The sequence below is a fragment of the Natator depressus genome, chromosome 3 (genome assembly GCF_965152275.1).
Source record: "Natator depressus isolate rNatDep1 chromosome 3, rNatDep2.hap1, whole genome shotgun sequence".
NCBI lineage: Eukaryota > Metazoa > Chordata > Testudines > Cheloniidae > Natator > Natator depressus.
The window spans coordinates 65,514,448-65,532,388 of NC_134236.1; the positions used below are offsets into that span (position 1 = coordinate 65,514,448).

Genomic DNA, 17,941 nt, shown 5'->3' on the forward strand with positions numbered 1-17,941 from the left:
TTTCTGGCTTCAGCTTCCCGACATTGGTTCTTGTTAGCCTTTTTCTGCTAAGTTAAGGAGCCCTTCAGTATCTGACATCTGTTTCCTGATGAAGACACTTCTACACTGTAATCGAGTTATGTCTCACTCTTCTTTTTGATAAACTAAACATACTGAGCTCTTTAAGCCTCTCACGGTAAGGCATTTTCAAGTAGTCCTCAAATTATCTTTGTGGCTTTCTTCTACACCCTCTCCAATTTTTCAACATCCTATTTAAAATGTAGATGCCAGAAATGGACACAGTATTCCAGTATTTGTTTCAGCCATGCCATATAAATATACTCCTAGATGTCTGTGTTGCTCTCCAAAACGGATGAATGATAAAAAGGGTGAGTAGGTCAAAGTGAATTTAACTTCAAATGCAGGTGAGTTGACAGCTAGTAAGAATATAATTTGTAAAACAGAATTTGGGGCTCTGTTTTACTTTCTTGGGGGATAATGGGTAATCCAAAAGAGAAACTCAGAGTCTTCACCACCCTAAGTTCTGTTTTCTTAATGATTTGCCAAGAGCAATGTCTGACAAGTACAAAACCTGATTTATTCATGTCACAAACATCACCCGTGTAAATGTTTTGATTAATACAACATTAGTGCAACGATTCTGTTCCATCTATGAGTGAATGGAGTACAGTTCACATTTGTCAGTGGTGGTAATTTGTGGAAATGATAGACGAAGAAATATATTTTTTATTTCAGAAATGCCTATGTGGTAATTTTATGCGCAGTCCCCAGCCCAGTCACCAGCACTTCCAGAGCCTTTACTCCCTCAGCTTCTTCACTGTCGCACCCGGGGACATGGTGTGCTGAGGCCCTGCCCTGCCCTGCCCTGCCCTTCCTCTCCCTTTGCCAGAGCTGCCTGGGTCTCCCAGGCCCTCTCCCATCCTGGGAGAGTGAGGATCAACGAGCGTGCCTCCTCCAGCCCCGCCAGGCTGGGCACTCCGCTCACTGCGAGCTGGGCTCTGCAGAGTCCAGTGGCCTCTAGTGGCAGCCAGAAATTCTGTGGGGGAAACAAGGAATTCTGCAAAACTCTGCATTCTGCAGTGGCGCAGAATTCTCCCCGGAGTAATTTAATGTAGCTAGACAAAGGTGGGGAGAAATGCTTGATACATTGGCTCTTCTGCAATTACTAGTCAAGGACATTTACTTTTTAAGAAATAGTACTTTTTTTAGAGTTCCCTTCTCTTTTAAAAACATGTTATGAAATGAACACACACATTTTATGTTATTAATTTTTTTGTGTACAAGCTAACAAAAGGATTAAAAGTCAAAGAGTTAGGCTGCAAATTTTATTTAAACAGGTATACACATATGTGGCAATGCACCTTCCTGCACAAAGACACACAATCTCTTACACACCCACACACAAATACATACAATGAATGCATGCACACACTTGTCTACACAGAGACATTTTTTCATACACTTTCTTACACACAAGGCATAGACAACAGACCTCCCCTACACGGACACACAAACCGATGCACATTACACAATAGAGCACGTACACACACTTCCCTTACACAGACACACACAGTGCATACACACACTTCCCTACGGTCATGCATTCCGGGAATGCCCACATCCCTCCCCCCGCTACACAGAGACACGCTCTCTCACACATGCACCCACGCTTCCAGCCCCAGGGGGCAGAGCGCTGCGCTGCCTGAGGCCCGGCAGGGGGCGCTGTAGCGCAGGCGACCTGAGGGGAGGAGGGGTGGAAACGGGAAGCCGCGCTGCATGCTGGGAGCTGTCAGCGGCTGCTCCGGTGTTTTCCGCTGTCGGGCTCTTCCGGCTCTTGTCGCCCAGGTAACCAGCCCCCTGTCCCGGTCGCGTTACCGGGCTTGGGCACCGCGCGCTGCTTCCCTTCCCTCTCCCCGGTTTGTGCCGCTCGGCGCGTCCCGGGCCGGGGGCGCGGATCAGCTGGAGGCCGCAGCGGCCCTTTACCCCTCCCGGCCCTGCCTCGGCGAGCGGAGAGGGCGCTGGGGACGTGCTCGGCCCGGCCCGGCCTGGCCCGCCAGACGAGGGGGGCTCTCCGGACACCGTCCTGGGGCTGGGGCCTTTGCTATTCCCCCTCGCGCCACAGCCGGCCCCCCCCCGGCCCCCCCCGCGTTTTGGGTGTCCCCCTCTCCGCGCTCCTCATCCCTAATCCTCCCCGCCTTGGTGTTTCACCCTCCCTCTCCGCTCCCTCTGGATGCCCTGTGACCCCCCCCGCCCTGGGTGCCCCCCCTTGCACCCTGGGTGCCCTTCTGCCCAGTGCCTCGGTTGTCTCCCTCTTCCCGTACCACATCCTGACCCACCCTGGGTGCCCCACTTGAGTTTCCTCCCCCTTCCCCCCCACCCTGGGTGTCCCACTTGAGTTTCCTCCCCCTTCCCGCCCCGGGTGCCTCCCCCTTTCCCCGTGTGCCAGACCCTGAGACCCCCCCCTCCCCCGTGTGTCCTCCTCCCTGCACACTACTGATTCTCGTGCCAGTCCCCTCCACCTCTCTTTCCCTGTCCTGTGTGTCCCCACTGAGGAGGTCCTGCTGTGCCTCCTCCACTACCCTGGGTGTCGTCCCCTGCCCCCCCCCCCCGTAAAAAGGGGAAGGAAAGTAATCCAAAATAATGCAATAATCTGTGGAAGGTTTCAGAGTAACAGCCGTGTTAGTCTGTATTCGCAAAAAGAAAAGGAGTACTTGTGGCACCTTAGAGACTAAACAATTTATTTGAGCATAAGCTTTCGTGAGCTACAGCTCACTTCATCGGATGCATACCGTGGAAAGTGTAGAAGATCTTTTTATATACACACAAAGCATGAAAAAATACCTCCTCCCACCCCACACTCCTGCTGGTAATAGCTTTTACCAGCAGGAGAGTGGGGTGGGAGGAGGTATTCATCGGATGCATCCAGTGAAGTGAGCTGTAGCTCACGAAAGCTTATGCTCCAATAAATTTGTTAGTCTCTAAGGTGCCACAAGTCCTCCTTTTCTTTTCACCTTATGGAAATTAACTCAAGCTTACTTTGTTTGGATCTGCTTCTGCCTAGCCACTGAAAGTTTGTTCACTGAGTAGTCTTCTGCCAATTTCACTATAATGGAGCAGCATAGCTTTTAGATATGATATGTGAGGAGTAGAGCATGGAGGGGGACAATAAAATGGAATTGCTTAATATTCAAGTGGAGACTGTTTGAATTTCTTTTGTCTATCAGATTAGGAGATGAACAAAACTAAAAAATCTCTCCTGTTTTTTTTTATTTTCTCCATTTCATAGTTTTTGGAAGGTAAAAGGAAATGATGTTAGATCAAATGTATTACCGATCTCCTAAAACCAAAAATGAAAATAAAGCACTGAACCATTCAAAAAAAAAAAGTTTGACTACCACTACAGTGCTATTTTAAAACAGTGCTATTTTTAACAGTTTAACTCTCTGAGATTTTAGAACAAGTGGCAGAACTGTCTATTGACTTGTGAAGGATCTCAATAGATTTCCTGCCAGAAAGTTCTGCTCCTGTAGAAAGGGAACAAATGTTGAAAATATACATGCTCTATTTAGCAGTCTTTACTAACTAATTGTTTAGATCCTGATGCATCAAAGCATTTAAGCAGGTGCTTGACTAAGCATATGAGTAATCCTATTATGTCAATAGGACTACGCATGTGCTTAAGTGCTTTGGTGGATTGAGGTCACAGTGTCACATGTAAACGTAGTGAATTTGACCCAAGTTAATTTTAGTGTCCTTTCTTTTTGGATTCAGTTTTGAAGGGGGATTAAAAAAATGTGGAATATTTGTTTGCCCAAGTTCTAGTCGTAGAAGAGGTCAGATAAAGATGTACACTCTAATAATCCATGAGTAGGATATATGAAATGAAGTGCTCTGCAAAACAGTCACAATCTAGAAAATGTTTAGGAACATGTCATATGTGATATAATTTCTTAATAAAAATAAATGGTTTGGTAATATTTTGGCGCAACAAGATACATAAAATAGAATGTTGGGCAAGGTGTTTGTCCATGAACACGTTTGGAGGTTCCAAGAACATACAAAGGTTTTTTCTTTTCTTTTGTGTTTTAACTACTAAGATAAAATAAGGCTAAGAAGTATGACTTCTGGCAAAATGTGTCAATCAATGTGTGGAACATACACACTTGCCCTAAACAAGTGGAAAAAAAGACTTCTGCCTCACTAAGCTTCATAGATTTTTTTTTTCTGTGATGAATCCAATGGTTTGTATAAATTGCATATATAGAGAAAATGACTGAATGCCAGCTGCTTAGATGGGGAAGAAGTGAAACAATGCACTTCAAATGCAAACTCTCTTATGGTTACTTCGAATGCAAACCTAAAAGTGATGAGGATTAAAATCTTTAAATTGTATTGGTTCCCAGTATGACTTTATAATCTAGGTTTAAGATATGATGATGTTTGTATTTCCTTAAACAAAATCAGATAAACACCCACAACTTTTGGAATTTTCCCAAAAATATTGGTGTAATATCCTAATGAAAGTAAAATTGGAGGAGAGAATATTTCAGCTTTGTTTCCTTGCCACCTTCTTTGAGATACAGTATTTAGACATTCAAGAGGTAAAGGTGAAGTGGATTTGTTCCAGTTCAGTAGTTGATAAAAATGTTTTTTCAACCTGGAAAGAGATATCAGGCCCATTTGATGAAAGGTTAATCTCACATGTACTCAGAGTTGCATATTATGAAAATTCACTGACAAAGCTATGTTAATACAGAGTTACGGTTGCCTGGCGGCATGTCGTGCTCTTCAGAACGTCATTTGCAAAACTTAACCCTCTGAAAACCAGGAAATAGAGTTAAGGAACAGAACAGCTGTTCTGTAATAAATGAGTAATATATGTATGAATATGATCCATTTCTGAGTAGCATCTGCTCTTACTTTATTCCAAGGTCAGATTGTTAAACAGTGGTTCAGTATAGAATGTTAGTGGGTGGTTGAAAAAGATCCCCATCCATACACCAAAGTTAAAATGTTTCAGCTTCACAGAATAAGGTATAGATCAGTTGTTAGCTGCTGTTCTGTCAACCAAGGACCAATGCAAGTGACGTGTTATTTGCATTAATATATCTTGAGGAATTTCTAGGTATGTAAGTAATGTTTGTTCTTCCAGAGTGTTGAAGTGATGACCACTGATAACTTTGAGAAGGGAGACAGGGATATTTAATATTAGAATTTGTAAGTGGAATTGTTAGGACAGCAGTCTGGAGATTTAATTAGAAGGACGTGGAGGATTATATTTAAGGAAACAGTGGAAAATGCCTTTACAAATAAAATTTAGGTCAAAGAAGAAATTTAAACAATATTAGTAATTTAAATTGTAGCAAGAAGGATGATAATAGTTCTGTGAGTTGGGATGTAGAGAAACTTTGGAAAAAAAAAGAGAGACCTGCTAACCTATCAAAATAGACGGGTCATATGTTGATTTTAGCCAACCCTAATACACAGTGGTCAAGAGAAGGGGAAAAAAGAAAAAAAAATTAAAAAAGCCTGGCGTAGAAAAGGAAGACAGATTCAAGCAAATATTTCCCATTTTGCTGTAGATTGTCCTTGTTAAAAGCAAATGGGAATTTACAAATAAGGTCAGAAGAATAAACAGGTGTCTTATGATATTTGCATAGAGTAAAATCTGAGATGACAAATTTGAGCATTTGTTGATTTGGCTTTTTGTATCTAAAATAGATGTTGCCATTTCTGCAGTAGCAAAAGATACAGTAAACTTGCAAAGGAATAATTTGTCACTAGAGAAGAGAAGGAAAGGAATATACTCAGGGAAAAAAGTATGAAAGATCATTAAGTGCTGGTTGTCAGATCCAGTGAAGAAGATGACTCAAAGCACGCTATTAAAATTTCTGAGCAGACCAGACAAACTAATCAACAGATAACCTTTCTCTATATGACATGGTGGCTGTTGAAAGGAAACCTATCGGACTCAAGGAAAAATGACTATCCTTAAAGCAAACTCTTCAGTGTAGATAATATTCCAACATTGGTGTAGTGAAAGAAGCAGTAACCCTAGAAGAGGTCATGCTATTCATTTATTGGACTGTCTTTGAGTGTGCATGTCTTCAAGTCTTAGTGATAGTGTGATAAAAGTTCAAGTGACAATATTGGGTTATCATGAACACAGCTACAAAGTTAGCTTGTTTTATTCATTTTTTCATTTCCTATTTTTTTTTTAGAAGTGGTATATGTGATAAAAATTGTATGATTTGGATTCTGTGTCAGATTATTTTTAATACTAAAATTATTATTTCTGTTACAGTAATGCTTAGAGGCCTCAGCTGAGATCAGGGCTCCTTTTTTCCTAAGCACTGTTACATACAATAAGAGACAGTACTGACCCTGAGGAGCTTACCCTCTTAAGGCCTTGTCTACACTACGAAATTAGGTCGAATGTATAGAAGTCAGTTTTGTAGAAGGCGTTTTTATACAGTTGATTGTGTGTGTCCCCACACAAATGCTCTAAGTGCATGTAGTTGGCGGAGTGTGTCCACAGTACCGAGGCAACCGTCGACTTCCGGAGCATTGCACTGTGGGTAGCTATCCCACAGTTCCCTCAGTCTCTGCCGTCCGTTTGAATTCTGGGTAGAAATCCCAGTGCCTGATGGGGCTAAAACATTGTCGCGGGTGGTTCTGGGTACATATTGTCAGGCCCGCCTTCCCTCCCTCCCTCCCTCCATGAAAGCAAGGGCAGACAATCGTTTTGCACCTTTTTTCTTGAGTTACCTGTGCAGACCCCATACCACGGCAAGCATGGAGCCCGCTTAGCTCACTGTCACCATAAGTCTCCTGGGTGCTGGCAGATGCGGTACTGCATTGCTACACAGCAACAGTTTATTGCCTTTTGGCAGCAGACAGTGCAGTATGACTGGTAGCTGTCATCGATGTAGTCCTGGGTGCTCTTTTACCGACCTCAATGAGGTCGGGGTGCCTGGGCAAACATGGGAGTGACTCAGCCAGGTCATTTCCCTTTTAAGTTTAGTCTCATGGTGATTCAGTCCTACCGGCAGTGCACTGTCTTTTAATTTGCAGCCAACAGAAGACGATGGCCAGCAGTCATACTGCACCGTCTTCTGCCGAGCACCCGGGTGATGATGGTGGCTAGCGGTCGTACTGCACAGTCTGCTGCGAGCAAGGTGTATAAAGATAGATGAAGTGGATCAAAACAAGAAATAGACCAGATTTGTTTTGTATTCATTTTCTCCTCCCTCCCTCCATGAAATCAATGGCCTGCTAAACACAGTTTTGTGTTCTGTCCTTGAGGGGGCCATTCTGTTTCTCGCAAAGCCACCCCTTTTGTTGATTTTAATTCCCTGTAAGCCAACCCTGTAAGCCAGGTTGTCAGTCACCCCTCCCTCTGCCGGAGCAACGGCAAACAATCATTTCGTGCCCTTTTCCCTGGATTGCCCGAGCAGGAGCGGATGCCATAGCACAGCAAGCATGGAGCCCGTTCAGCTCACCCCAGCAGTTATGACCATTGTAAACACCTCGCGCATTATCGTGCAGTGTATGCAGAACCAGGACCTGAAAAACCAGGCGGGGAGGTGACGGCAGCGTGGTGATGAGGACATGAACACACTTTTCTCTAAAAACGCGTTCCCCCGCAATTTGGAGATCATGGTGTTAATGGGGCAGGCATGCCGTGGAACGCTGATTCTGGGCCCGGGAAACAAGCACAGACTGGTGGGACCGCATAGTGTTGCAGGTCTGGGACGATTCCCAGTGGCTGCGAAACTTTTGCATGCGTAAGGGCACTTTCATGGAACTTTGTGACTTGCTTTCCCCTGCCCTGAAGCACAAGAATACCAAGATGAGAGCAGCCCTCACAGTTCACAAGCGAGTGGCAATAGCCCTGTGGAAGCTTGCAACGCCAGACAGCTACCGGTCAGTCAAGAGTCAATTTGGAGTGGGCATATCTACTGGGGGGCTGCTGTGATGCAAGTAGCCAATGCAATCAAAGATCTGCTGATATCAAGTGTAGTGACCCTGGGAAATGTGCAGGTCATAGTGGATGGCTTTGCTACAATGGGATTCCCTAACTGTGGTGGAGCCATAGACGGAACCCATATCCCTATCTTGGCACCGGAGCACCAAGCTGGCGAGTACATAAACTGCAAGGGGTATTTTTCAATGGTGCTGCTAGCACTGGTGGATCACAAGGGATGTTTCACCAACATCAACATGGGATGGCCGGGAAAGGTACATGACGCTCGCATCTTCAGGAACTCTGCTCTGTTTCAAAGCTGCAGGAAGGGACTTTATTCCCAGACCAGAAACTAACCATTGGGGATGTTGAAATGCCTATAGTTATCCTTGGGGACCCAGCCTACCCCTTAATGCCCTGGCTCATGAAGCCGTACACAGGCACCCTGGACAGTAGTCAGCAACTGTTCAACTACAGGCTAAGCAAGTGCAGAATGGTGGTAGAGTGTGCATTTGGATGTTTAAAGGGTCGCTGGCGCAGTTTACTGTCTCAGTTAGACCTCAGCGAAACCAATATTCCCATTGTTATTGCTGCTTGCTGTGTGCTCCACAATATCTGTGAGAGTAAGGGGGAGACGTTTATGGTGGGGTTGGAGGTTGATGCAAATTGCCTGGCCGCTGAATACGTGCAGCCAGACACCAGGGCGGTTAGAAGAGCACAGCAGGAAGCGCTGCGCATCAGAGAAGCTTTGAAAACCAGTTTCATGACTGGCCAGGGTACTGTGTGACACTTCTGTTTGTTTCTCCTTGATGAAAACCTGCCCCCTTGGTTGCCTCTAATTCCCTGTAAGCCACCCGCCCTCCCGCCTTCGATCACAGCTTGCTTGCAAAGGAAATAAAGTCATGACCATTTAAAAACATGTATTCTTTATTAATTGATTATGAAAATAGGGAGATACCCCACCCGGCCTACCTTGTGAGTTGTGGGAGGAGGGTAGGAGGGAAGGAAAAGGCCACTTTAAAACTTCTTGAATGCCAGCCTTATGTTGCTTGGGCTGTCCACTGGGGTGGAGTGGTTGGGTGCCCGTAGCCTCCCACCCCGCGTTCTTGGGCGTCTGGGTGGGGAGGCTATGGAACTTGGGGAGGAGGGAGGGCGGTTAAGCAGGGGCTGCAGCGGCAGTCTGTGATCCTGCTGCCGTTCATGAACCTCCACTAGACGCCGAAGTATGTCCGTTTGATCCCGCAGTAGCCCCAGCGTTTCATCATGGCTCCTCTGATCTTCCTGCCGCCACCTCTCCTCACGTTCATCGGCCACTGTCCTGTATTCTGCTATTGTGTCCCTCCACACAGCTCTGTCAGTGCCGGACGACTGCATGAGCTCAGAGAACATGTCATCGTGCGTGCGTTTTTTCCACCGCCTTATCTGAGATAGCCTCTGGGAAGGAGGAGGGAGGCTTGAAACATTTGCAGCTGCTGGAGGAAAAAAAGGGAGTGAAGTATTTAAAAAGATACATTTTACAGAACAATGGCTATACTCTTTTACAGTGAACAACACTATTCACATTACATAGCACATGAGATTTTGGTACAAGGTCACATTTTGCATCTTATATTGAGTGCCTGCGGCTTTGGTGTTCGAGATCACACACACAGTGCCGGGCAACAGAATTCGGCTTGCAGGCGGCCATGGTAAGCCATAGTCTTTCGGCTTCTGCAACCTTCATAACAGCAGCCCCCTCCTTTCCCATATCAAGCAAATCCCGTTGAGTTGGCCATTTACTGCTGCGGTTTTCCTGTTAACGTGCAGCAGCAGAAACCAAACTAACCCCCCACCCACCCAATTCTCTGGGATGATCGCTTTACCCCTTCCCCCACCGCGTGGCTGGTATCAGGGAAGATCCTTGCTAGCCAAATGCGAACTCAGCGCCAATGCCCTCCTCCCCCTCCCACCGTGTGGCTAACTGCGGGGAGGATTTCTTTTCAGCCACAGGCAAATAGCCCAGTAGGAACGGCCACCTCTGAATGTCCCCTTAATCAAATTCCCCTATTTCAACCAGGTTACCATGAACGATATCACTCTCCTGAGGATAACACAGAGAGATAAAGAACGGATGTTGCTTGAATGCCAGCAAACACCGGGACCATACGCTGCCAGGTTTTGTCATTTAATGATACCAGATTACTTGCTACTAGCATGGCGTGGTAAAGTGTCCTACCATGGAGGACGGAATAAGGTTGCTCTCCCCAGAAACCTTCTGCAAAGGCTTTTAGAGTACCTCCAGGAGAGCTTCATGGAGATGTCCCTGGAAGATTTCTGCTCCATCCCCAGACTTTTCAAGTAGCTGTACTGGCCACGAATGCATCCCAAGTCCTCAGGGCTACTTAATCATTAAAAAATGCTTGCTTTTATAACATGTATTATATTTTAAAAAGTACACTCACCAGAGGTCCCTTCTCTGGCTTCATTGGGTTGGGAGGGTATTTCAGTCAGGGTGATAAAAAGATCCTGGCTGTTGGGGAAAACGGTGTGCTGTGTACTCTCCCCAAGCTCGTCCTCCTCCTCATCTTCCCCTTCTGCAAAATCCTCAGCCATGGCGGAGAGTATCCCATCCTCGGAGTCCATGGACAGGGGTGGGGTAGTGGTGGCGGCCCCCCCTAGAATTGCATGCAGCTCAGCGTAGAAGCGGCATGTCTGGGGCTCTGTCCCGGAGCGTCCGTTTGATTCTTTGGTTTTCTGGTACGCTTGACTGAGCTCCTTAAGTTTCACGCGGCACTGTGTTACGTCCTTTGAAGTGAGCTGTAACTCACGTAAGCTCATGCTCAGATAAATTGGTTAGTCTCTAAGGTGCCACAAGTACTCCTTTTCTTTTTGCGAATACAGACTAACACGGCTGTTACTCTGGTCCCTGATGTAGCCTCTGTCCCTCATGGCCTCAGAGATTTTTTTGAAATGTTTTGGCATTTCGTCTTTTGGAACGTAGTTCTGATAGCACGGATTCCTCTCCCCATACAGCGATCAGATCCCGTACCTCCCATTCGGTCCATGCTGGAGCTCTTTTTCAATTCTGGGACTGCATGGTTACCTGCGCTGATGAGCTCGCCTGGCTAAACAGGAAATGAGATTCAAAAGTTCCCGGGGCTTTTCCTGTACACCTGGCCAGTGCATCCGAGTTCAGAGTGCTGTCCAGACAGAGTGCTGTCCAATACCTTCGAATTGCGTCCACACTAACCCTAATTCGAAACAGCGATGTCGATTTCAGCACTAATCCCCTCGTTGGGGAGGAGTACAGAAATTAGTTTTAAGAGCCCTTTATGTTGAAAAAATGGCTTAGTTGTGTGTACGGGTGCAGGGTTAATTCGGATTTAATGCTGCTAAATCTGACATAAACTCGTAGTGTAGACCAGGCCTAAGTAGAAAAGACAGAGGGTGGGAGAAAGGAAGTATTGTTATCCTCATTTTAGAGATGGGGAACTGGAATCAAGTTTTCAATTGGAAGACTAATGTTTTCATTTTATTATTTTATTTAATAAAGTGTATAATACTGTTTAATACAGTTTTAATGCTATGCAAAACTGTTTTTTAAAAAGGGGATGGGGAGGCTAAATATCACCCAAGTGTCACAAATCTTTTTCTTCTCTTTAAGAAGATGACTCCTGGAGACTTCTGGATTTCCCACTTGTAGTGAGAAGTCTGTGGGCACTTATTTTGCTCAAGGCAGTGGGAAATGTGCTCTGTTTTTTTTTTAAATGTAAAAAGAATTATTACATCTCTGAGGAGTATTTGCTTTATTTTAATCTTAAAAATGTGTTGTGAAGCTAGAAGTAGGGAAGTTAGTGCTGAAAGTGTTTGAAATATTTATCATCATGTGAGCTGCCTTAGACTGCTCAATTAGGTATTGTTTAATTAGGTATTCATTAGCCTCAGTGAACTCTTATCTGTTAATACCTGGACTCTGGACCTTATAAAATGGCTGTTGATGATTTCCTGCTCTATTCATTCCCTCTGAAGCACCTGGCATTGGCCACTGTTGGAAGACAGGATACTGGGATAGATGGACCTTTGGTTTGACCCAGTATGGCCATTCTTATGATCTCCCTCAGCAGGCCAAGCAGATATCTGGGGTGACACTTGACTCTACATGCCCCCCACGCATCGCCTATGGGGTTAATAAGTTACAGATTGTTGTAATAGGCCATAAATAGAGTATCTTTATTAAAACCGTGATTTTTAGTGTCTAGCAAGGTTATGAATTTAAAAGTATTGTGCAGGTTTCTTTTGAGGATGGGGACTGGTAGGTCAGATCTAGAGTGATAGCTCTTGAAAGTTTGTCTCTCAAGTTAGTCCAATAAAAGGTATTACCTTTTCCACCGTATCTCTCTTACTTAAAATGTGGGATTCTGCCCTTGCTAAACTTCAGAATGGTCTTCAGGGGTAGTTCTAAGTAAAACACATTGCAGTAATACAACATGGATGTGAAGTAGCCTATTGTGAGGACTGTATCAGAAAGGAAAGGGAGCAACCCAATCTCTTGGTCAGCCAAAGACAAAGAAATACTTTAGTTGCCACTGATACCTAAGAATCTAGACACATTCAGAAGTTTAATAACACTGGTATTGCAAAACACTTTCACAAACATTTGTCATAAACCCTCAATAAAAGGAGAATGCACAACTCTGGCTAGCTCCTCCAGTTCCTTCTACCAGTTAGCATCACATAAGGATTAAATTTAAGATACATGCCTAGATGAAAGCTATCTATATTGGATAACACACTGAGAAAGAGGAGACTATTAACTCTAGGCTTTCTTGAAGAGTCATAGAGCTGACTATCAGTTTATTAATATTTTTGGCTGTGGCCAGAATCATCTCAGTATTTCCCTATAAAGGCGTGGGAAATTTCTACATGCCCTCTTGTGGCCAGGTGTGGCACTGTAGGGGAGCCCCACCTTATTTTCCTCAATTAGGCATCATGAGAATCATTTTAGCAGAGCTGGGAAGGGAGAACCCAGTACATAACAATACAATAGCATGTCTTCTTTAATAAGGTTTCAGGACAGGAGCAACTACAACAAACAGCATGTAATGTTCTCACCTCAGGACCCTGGTTCAAAGCTTTCAAACTTAGTCATCAAAGTGTCTGAATCTGGTTAGACTAGTCTCCTGGATGCTGGGAGAAAGAACCCTCTCCCTTGTTCAGATTCCTGTTTAAATAGCTCATCCTGAGGTTGGGCAGGCCTCATTGATTACATACTAGACTGTCCTGGCTATAGGATCCAGCTTGTCCCTTAAAGAGATAGTACACTCCTAGGGAAGCTTATTGAACAGAAGAGGTGATAAGATGTGATGATTCTCAGGGCACCCAGGACTGTGAGTCACCTTGTTACCCCTTCTCTCCAGTGTGAGGGAATCTTGCTTGTGCTTACCTGGGTGTCAGCTCCCTGATACCACCAGCTTGTTAGCCATCCAAGCACTCTCCTTTGGACTCTGTCACCACTTACTTTGCCTTACAGGTTAATAATAGGGGCATCCCTGGTGAAACATTCCCCTGTCATGTCCACTTTTATCCACTGAACACTGACAGTAATACCCAGTCCTCTGTCCCCAAAATAACAATATGCACACCAGTTTGTACTATTCAACCCAGGATCAGCACCTTGCTTCATATCAAAGCTCTTAGGTATATTTATAGTGAAAACAAGGATACGTTTATTACCAAAAATTCAAGATTAAAGTGATAGTGAGTAAGGGTATTAGAAACAAATGGTTAGATATAAAACAAAATTGCAAAATGCTTTCTAGAGACTAAACTTAACCTCCTGACTAAAGTAGTTTTATCTAACCCAATGTCGTCTTCAGCTTTTCAGACAAACCTGGCTTAGATCCCATTTTCATAAATATAAACACACTGCCTGTTTACTTCCTAGGTATAGGTTGCAGGGGTGTCTTGTTTGCCTCACAGATATACCCCCAAATCTTACTGTGTTTGTACACAGGCAGGATAACCACTGGTGGTTTGTTTTTCCTGTGTGCTGCTTCCTTGTTAACTTCACATCTCTTACTAACTTTTGACTTTGTATGTAAATAGATATCATTGTTTGATCTTACAATGCTTAATTTACATTTTGACAGAGAGATGTACATTTCTGACATCCTGTTTGGAGAAAAACCTGTATTGTACCCTGCCTTGATATAGACTTCAATATCATTTATTCAGTATATAAACATAATTCCTTACATAGAGTTTATGCATACATTTCACAATGATATTAATGAGTAGTGTAATCCTGGCTTTGATGATGTACGTACCAGAATCAAGATATTCCTGTAACCCCCTTGCCAGGTGGCATTAAGGGGTTCTTGGATCACAATGGGACACTATGAGGCCCTGTGTCTGAGGATAAATAGTGGTTCTGAAAAACAGCATGGTTTTTCTAAAACAACCATATCTGCCCTTACCAGGTGTCACAAGAAAGTGAACACCACCTCAACAGTCAGTGGTGTTAAGGGATGATCACTAAATAAATAACATGGACAAATAACATATTAAAAGGAGATCTACAACCAAAAATAACTGTGGTTTCCTTGTCAGACTGACAAAAATCTATAGGTATCCAGAATTGGCCAGTCACTCTTTTGTTCATAACTTTCCTCAAGAATGGGATGTTGGTGACAGGATCAAGACTGTTAGCGTCAAGCAGTGATGACTTAAACATACCCTCAAACTGTGGTTTGTAGGACTATTTGGCATCTTTCGTTCCTTAAGAGGCATGAATAATCCCCAGTGATAATAGGCCTGGGGTTCTTTCTGTTGACAGTTTACCAGCCATGAAATGGAAGTGGGTTCGTTTAACAAGTAATTGAATAGATTTATCTAGAATGTGTGGGAGACTGGGTGAAACTTCATTCTGAAAAGACTGCATATGTTCCCCCTCCTGTCTGGACGCTACACCTACAGCAAGAGACAGATTGCTCTCAGTCTGAATGATCGTAACAGTAAAGTAATTAGAAAAATCTTCACAGAGATAGCTGGCTCTGCTACTGAGTGAAGAGTGTAAGAGACAAGCAAATAAATGATTTATTCAGTGTTGTATGTGTGTGAAGGTGCAACAGAGGAAACCATATGTTTTCCCTAAGTTATTTTTGTTTGGGCCATCAAATTTAATTATATATTTGGTTCAACTTTCTAAGTTAGAAGCCATAAACAAAACATGGTATGGGGGGGGGGGGAGAGGGAAGGAACATGTTTCTGTATTAATAATGTGAATTAAACACAAACATAGTTTTATGCTTTTATTACCTGCAATGGCAAGAACTAAAAGACGTAGTGTATCACATTCAGAGAGATTAACTGTCTCCACACATTTTGGCTTCATTAACCACTTACAGGAGGCTAATTTTTTAAAGTAGGGAATATGAGAAAAGGTAGGAAGTTCTGCGGGAGACATATTTGCTCCATTGTTTCATTTTAGTAGATGATACTATTACTGAGCTTTAATAATGTTGTACTGAATTATTAGAACTATACAGCTTGACAAAAATTTTGTTGCATCTTTACTTTAGCTGTAAATCAGTGCAAAGAAAAAATAGTTGTTAGAGTACATGATAGAAATGAAAAATAAAAAGGTTAAAAACGACATTGTGTTACAAGACCTTCATGCTGACAAAAATAGAAATGGAAGAACAAATTCCTTATTTCTCACAAATTAAAGTGAGACTGTAACATTATTTTTAATGTTATTTTTTCTCCTATTGCACATGTCGAAAGATTTATTTGAAATTATAGAAGTTTCTTTCAAAAAAGATAATAAACTTTAATCATGACTACTGTATGCAAGTTAATGGCAAGAGTGTGGTTACTTTTACTATAAATTAGGGTATTTTAAAAATAAATGGTACGGGGAAGCTGGGGTTTGTTTTTGAAAAGACTATGAAATGAAAAAAGGCAAAACTTTCCCTGTGGATGGTTGGTGTCTGTGACTGTAATAACTTGCAGTTATTATGTAACCTGCCAGATCAAATGTCCCAGAGCTGGGACAGTTCTTTCAGATCACATTATAGTTAAACCAGGCCTTCTCTTGAATTTGTATTTATGCTCAGGGTAGATGCATGGAGGAATACTGGTAAAGGTATACTGAAATCTAATCCATTCTAGATGCAGAAGACATTGTTACACTACATTTTGCTGTATTGACACTTCAAATAATAATGATAATGCTGTACAAAATCAGTTGTACAGAAATCCCATTGGGTAAATGTTTTAATAACAACAACACTTAGTAGGTCATTAGTAGCTGAAGATATTTTTTATTCTGTTAATTTTTCAGAAGAAATAAATAAAAGTCAACATTAATTCAATTAATCAAATGTATAATGGGTTGAAGAAATAATCTTTATCTAGTAGAGTAGTAATTTGGAATAAAATATCCTAATAGAGGATAAATATGGAACCTTAAGGAAACTTAAATTGATTTTTCCCCACATTTTTTATTTTAAAATAATTGTGATTGAATGTAGTGCTAGTAAAAGGGACTGGATTTACAGCATTGTAGTTTCTTTATCCACAGAACATGTATAGCACATACAGTGGTTAGTGAAAGTTTCTCCACATTGACAAGGTAGAGCAGGGAAGTGAGTCTCAGGCTAAATGAGAGAGGGTAAGGGAAAGTGGCACTATTACTGAATAGGATAAAGTAAAATACAATCTATGTGTCGTAATTATTTGCATAATTATGAAGAAACATAATGCACATATTAGCAATTAAATAATACTATAATTTCATTAGTGTCAAGTAGTGGGCACTTGACCAATTTCTAAATATGTAGATTATTTAATTACAGGCTACTAATTGTCATATCTGTACAGGGAAAAGAGCCAGGAAGACATACTGAACTGCTGATATTTAAATCAGAATTAAGGTCTCCAGGAAAACAGACACATTGTTCTTTAAGTAACATATAATAGTCCTGATCTTCTGTTTCTAAATAAGAGTCCATATTCTTTGCTCTCACTCTTTAACACAAACATTTGTGGGTTGGGGGGCGGGAGCCTGGAAGGAAAGCCACGCCTCTCTCCCCACCAAAATATAAGTGGCTATGCTGTACATAACATGTAGCTGGATAAAGACGAGATGCTGAAATATTTTTAACCTAAGAAACATTTATTCACTGTGTCAGTTCTTTCCTCCATTCCTCTGTGTTAGTGCTAAAGTCTGAAAAAATAGGAAGCCTGCTGCTTTTGTATGTTTATTCTTTCTTCTCTTTTACTACTGTTAATATTTTATTTCATTCTTGGAGATCAAACATTGACAGTCATTATATCCCTAGGACTTTATTCTCTGTGTAAAATGGATCTTTTTTTCGCATTTAATTCAAAGCAAAGATTGTTAAACAAAATTTCATAAAAGTAATAGAATTCAAGCCCTTAACTTCAGTGCGGAATCCCAGAACGCATAAATTGGCACTCTCATTGAGCATATTTGCTTCATTAAACATTTGTATCGTGCTTTCCTCTTCTGTCCTGCCACAGAGAAAATAAAGGACAATCATCATTATTGTTCCATCCACCAGGCAGCAAAAGATGCAAAAGATTTGTGAATCCAGCCTTTATATATAGGCCCCATCTGTCCCATGTCTTTTCCTTCCAGTTCGTTAGCCTCCTTGTATCTAAAAGCACATTTCTGTTTTCTTTCTTTCTTTCTTTCTTTCTTTCTTTCTTCCTTTAGTTCTCATTCCTGTTTTATTTTCTAGGGATAAGAAAGAAAAAACAAACAAATGGGGGGCGGGGGGAGGGGGGGGAAGAGGCTCACAAAAGGAGGACAAGGAAATAGATAACCAAGTATTCCCATGATCCTGGGGAAGAAAAGACAAGTGGAGAGAGTGTGTTGAAGACAGAGCAGAGAGTTATCCAACTAGGTATTTATTTGTTTATTTTTATGGTCCCATTGCCCTGATATCAGAGGTCAATACTGGAGTCCTC

The 17,941-nt window shown here is 42.6% G+C and overlaps 1 protein-coding gene across 1 annotated transcript in view; it reads left to right on the forward strand.

Moving 5' to 3' along the window:
* Positions 1-1,740: 1,740 nt before the first annotated feature.
* DOP1A (DOP1 leucine zipper like protein A) overlaps positions 1,741-17,941 on the forward strand; it is a 98,578-nt gene continuing 82,377 nt past the window's right edge. The window contains exon 1 of the mRNA XM_074948038.1: positions 1,741-1,845. The gene's annotated coding sequence lies outside the window, so the exon portion shown is untranslated. The remainder of the gene's footprint in view (positions 1,846-17,941) is intronic.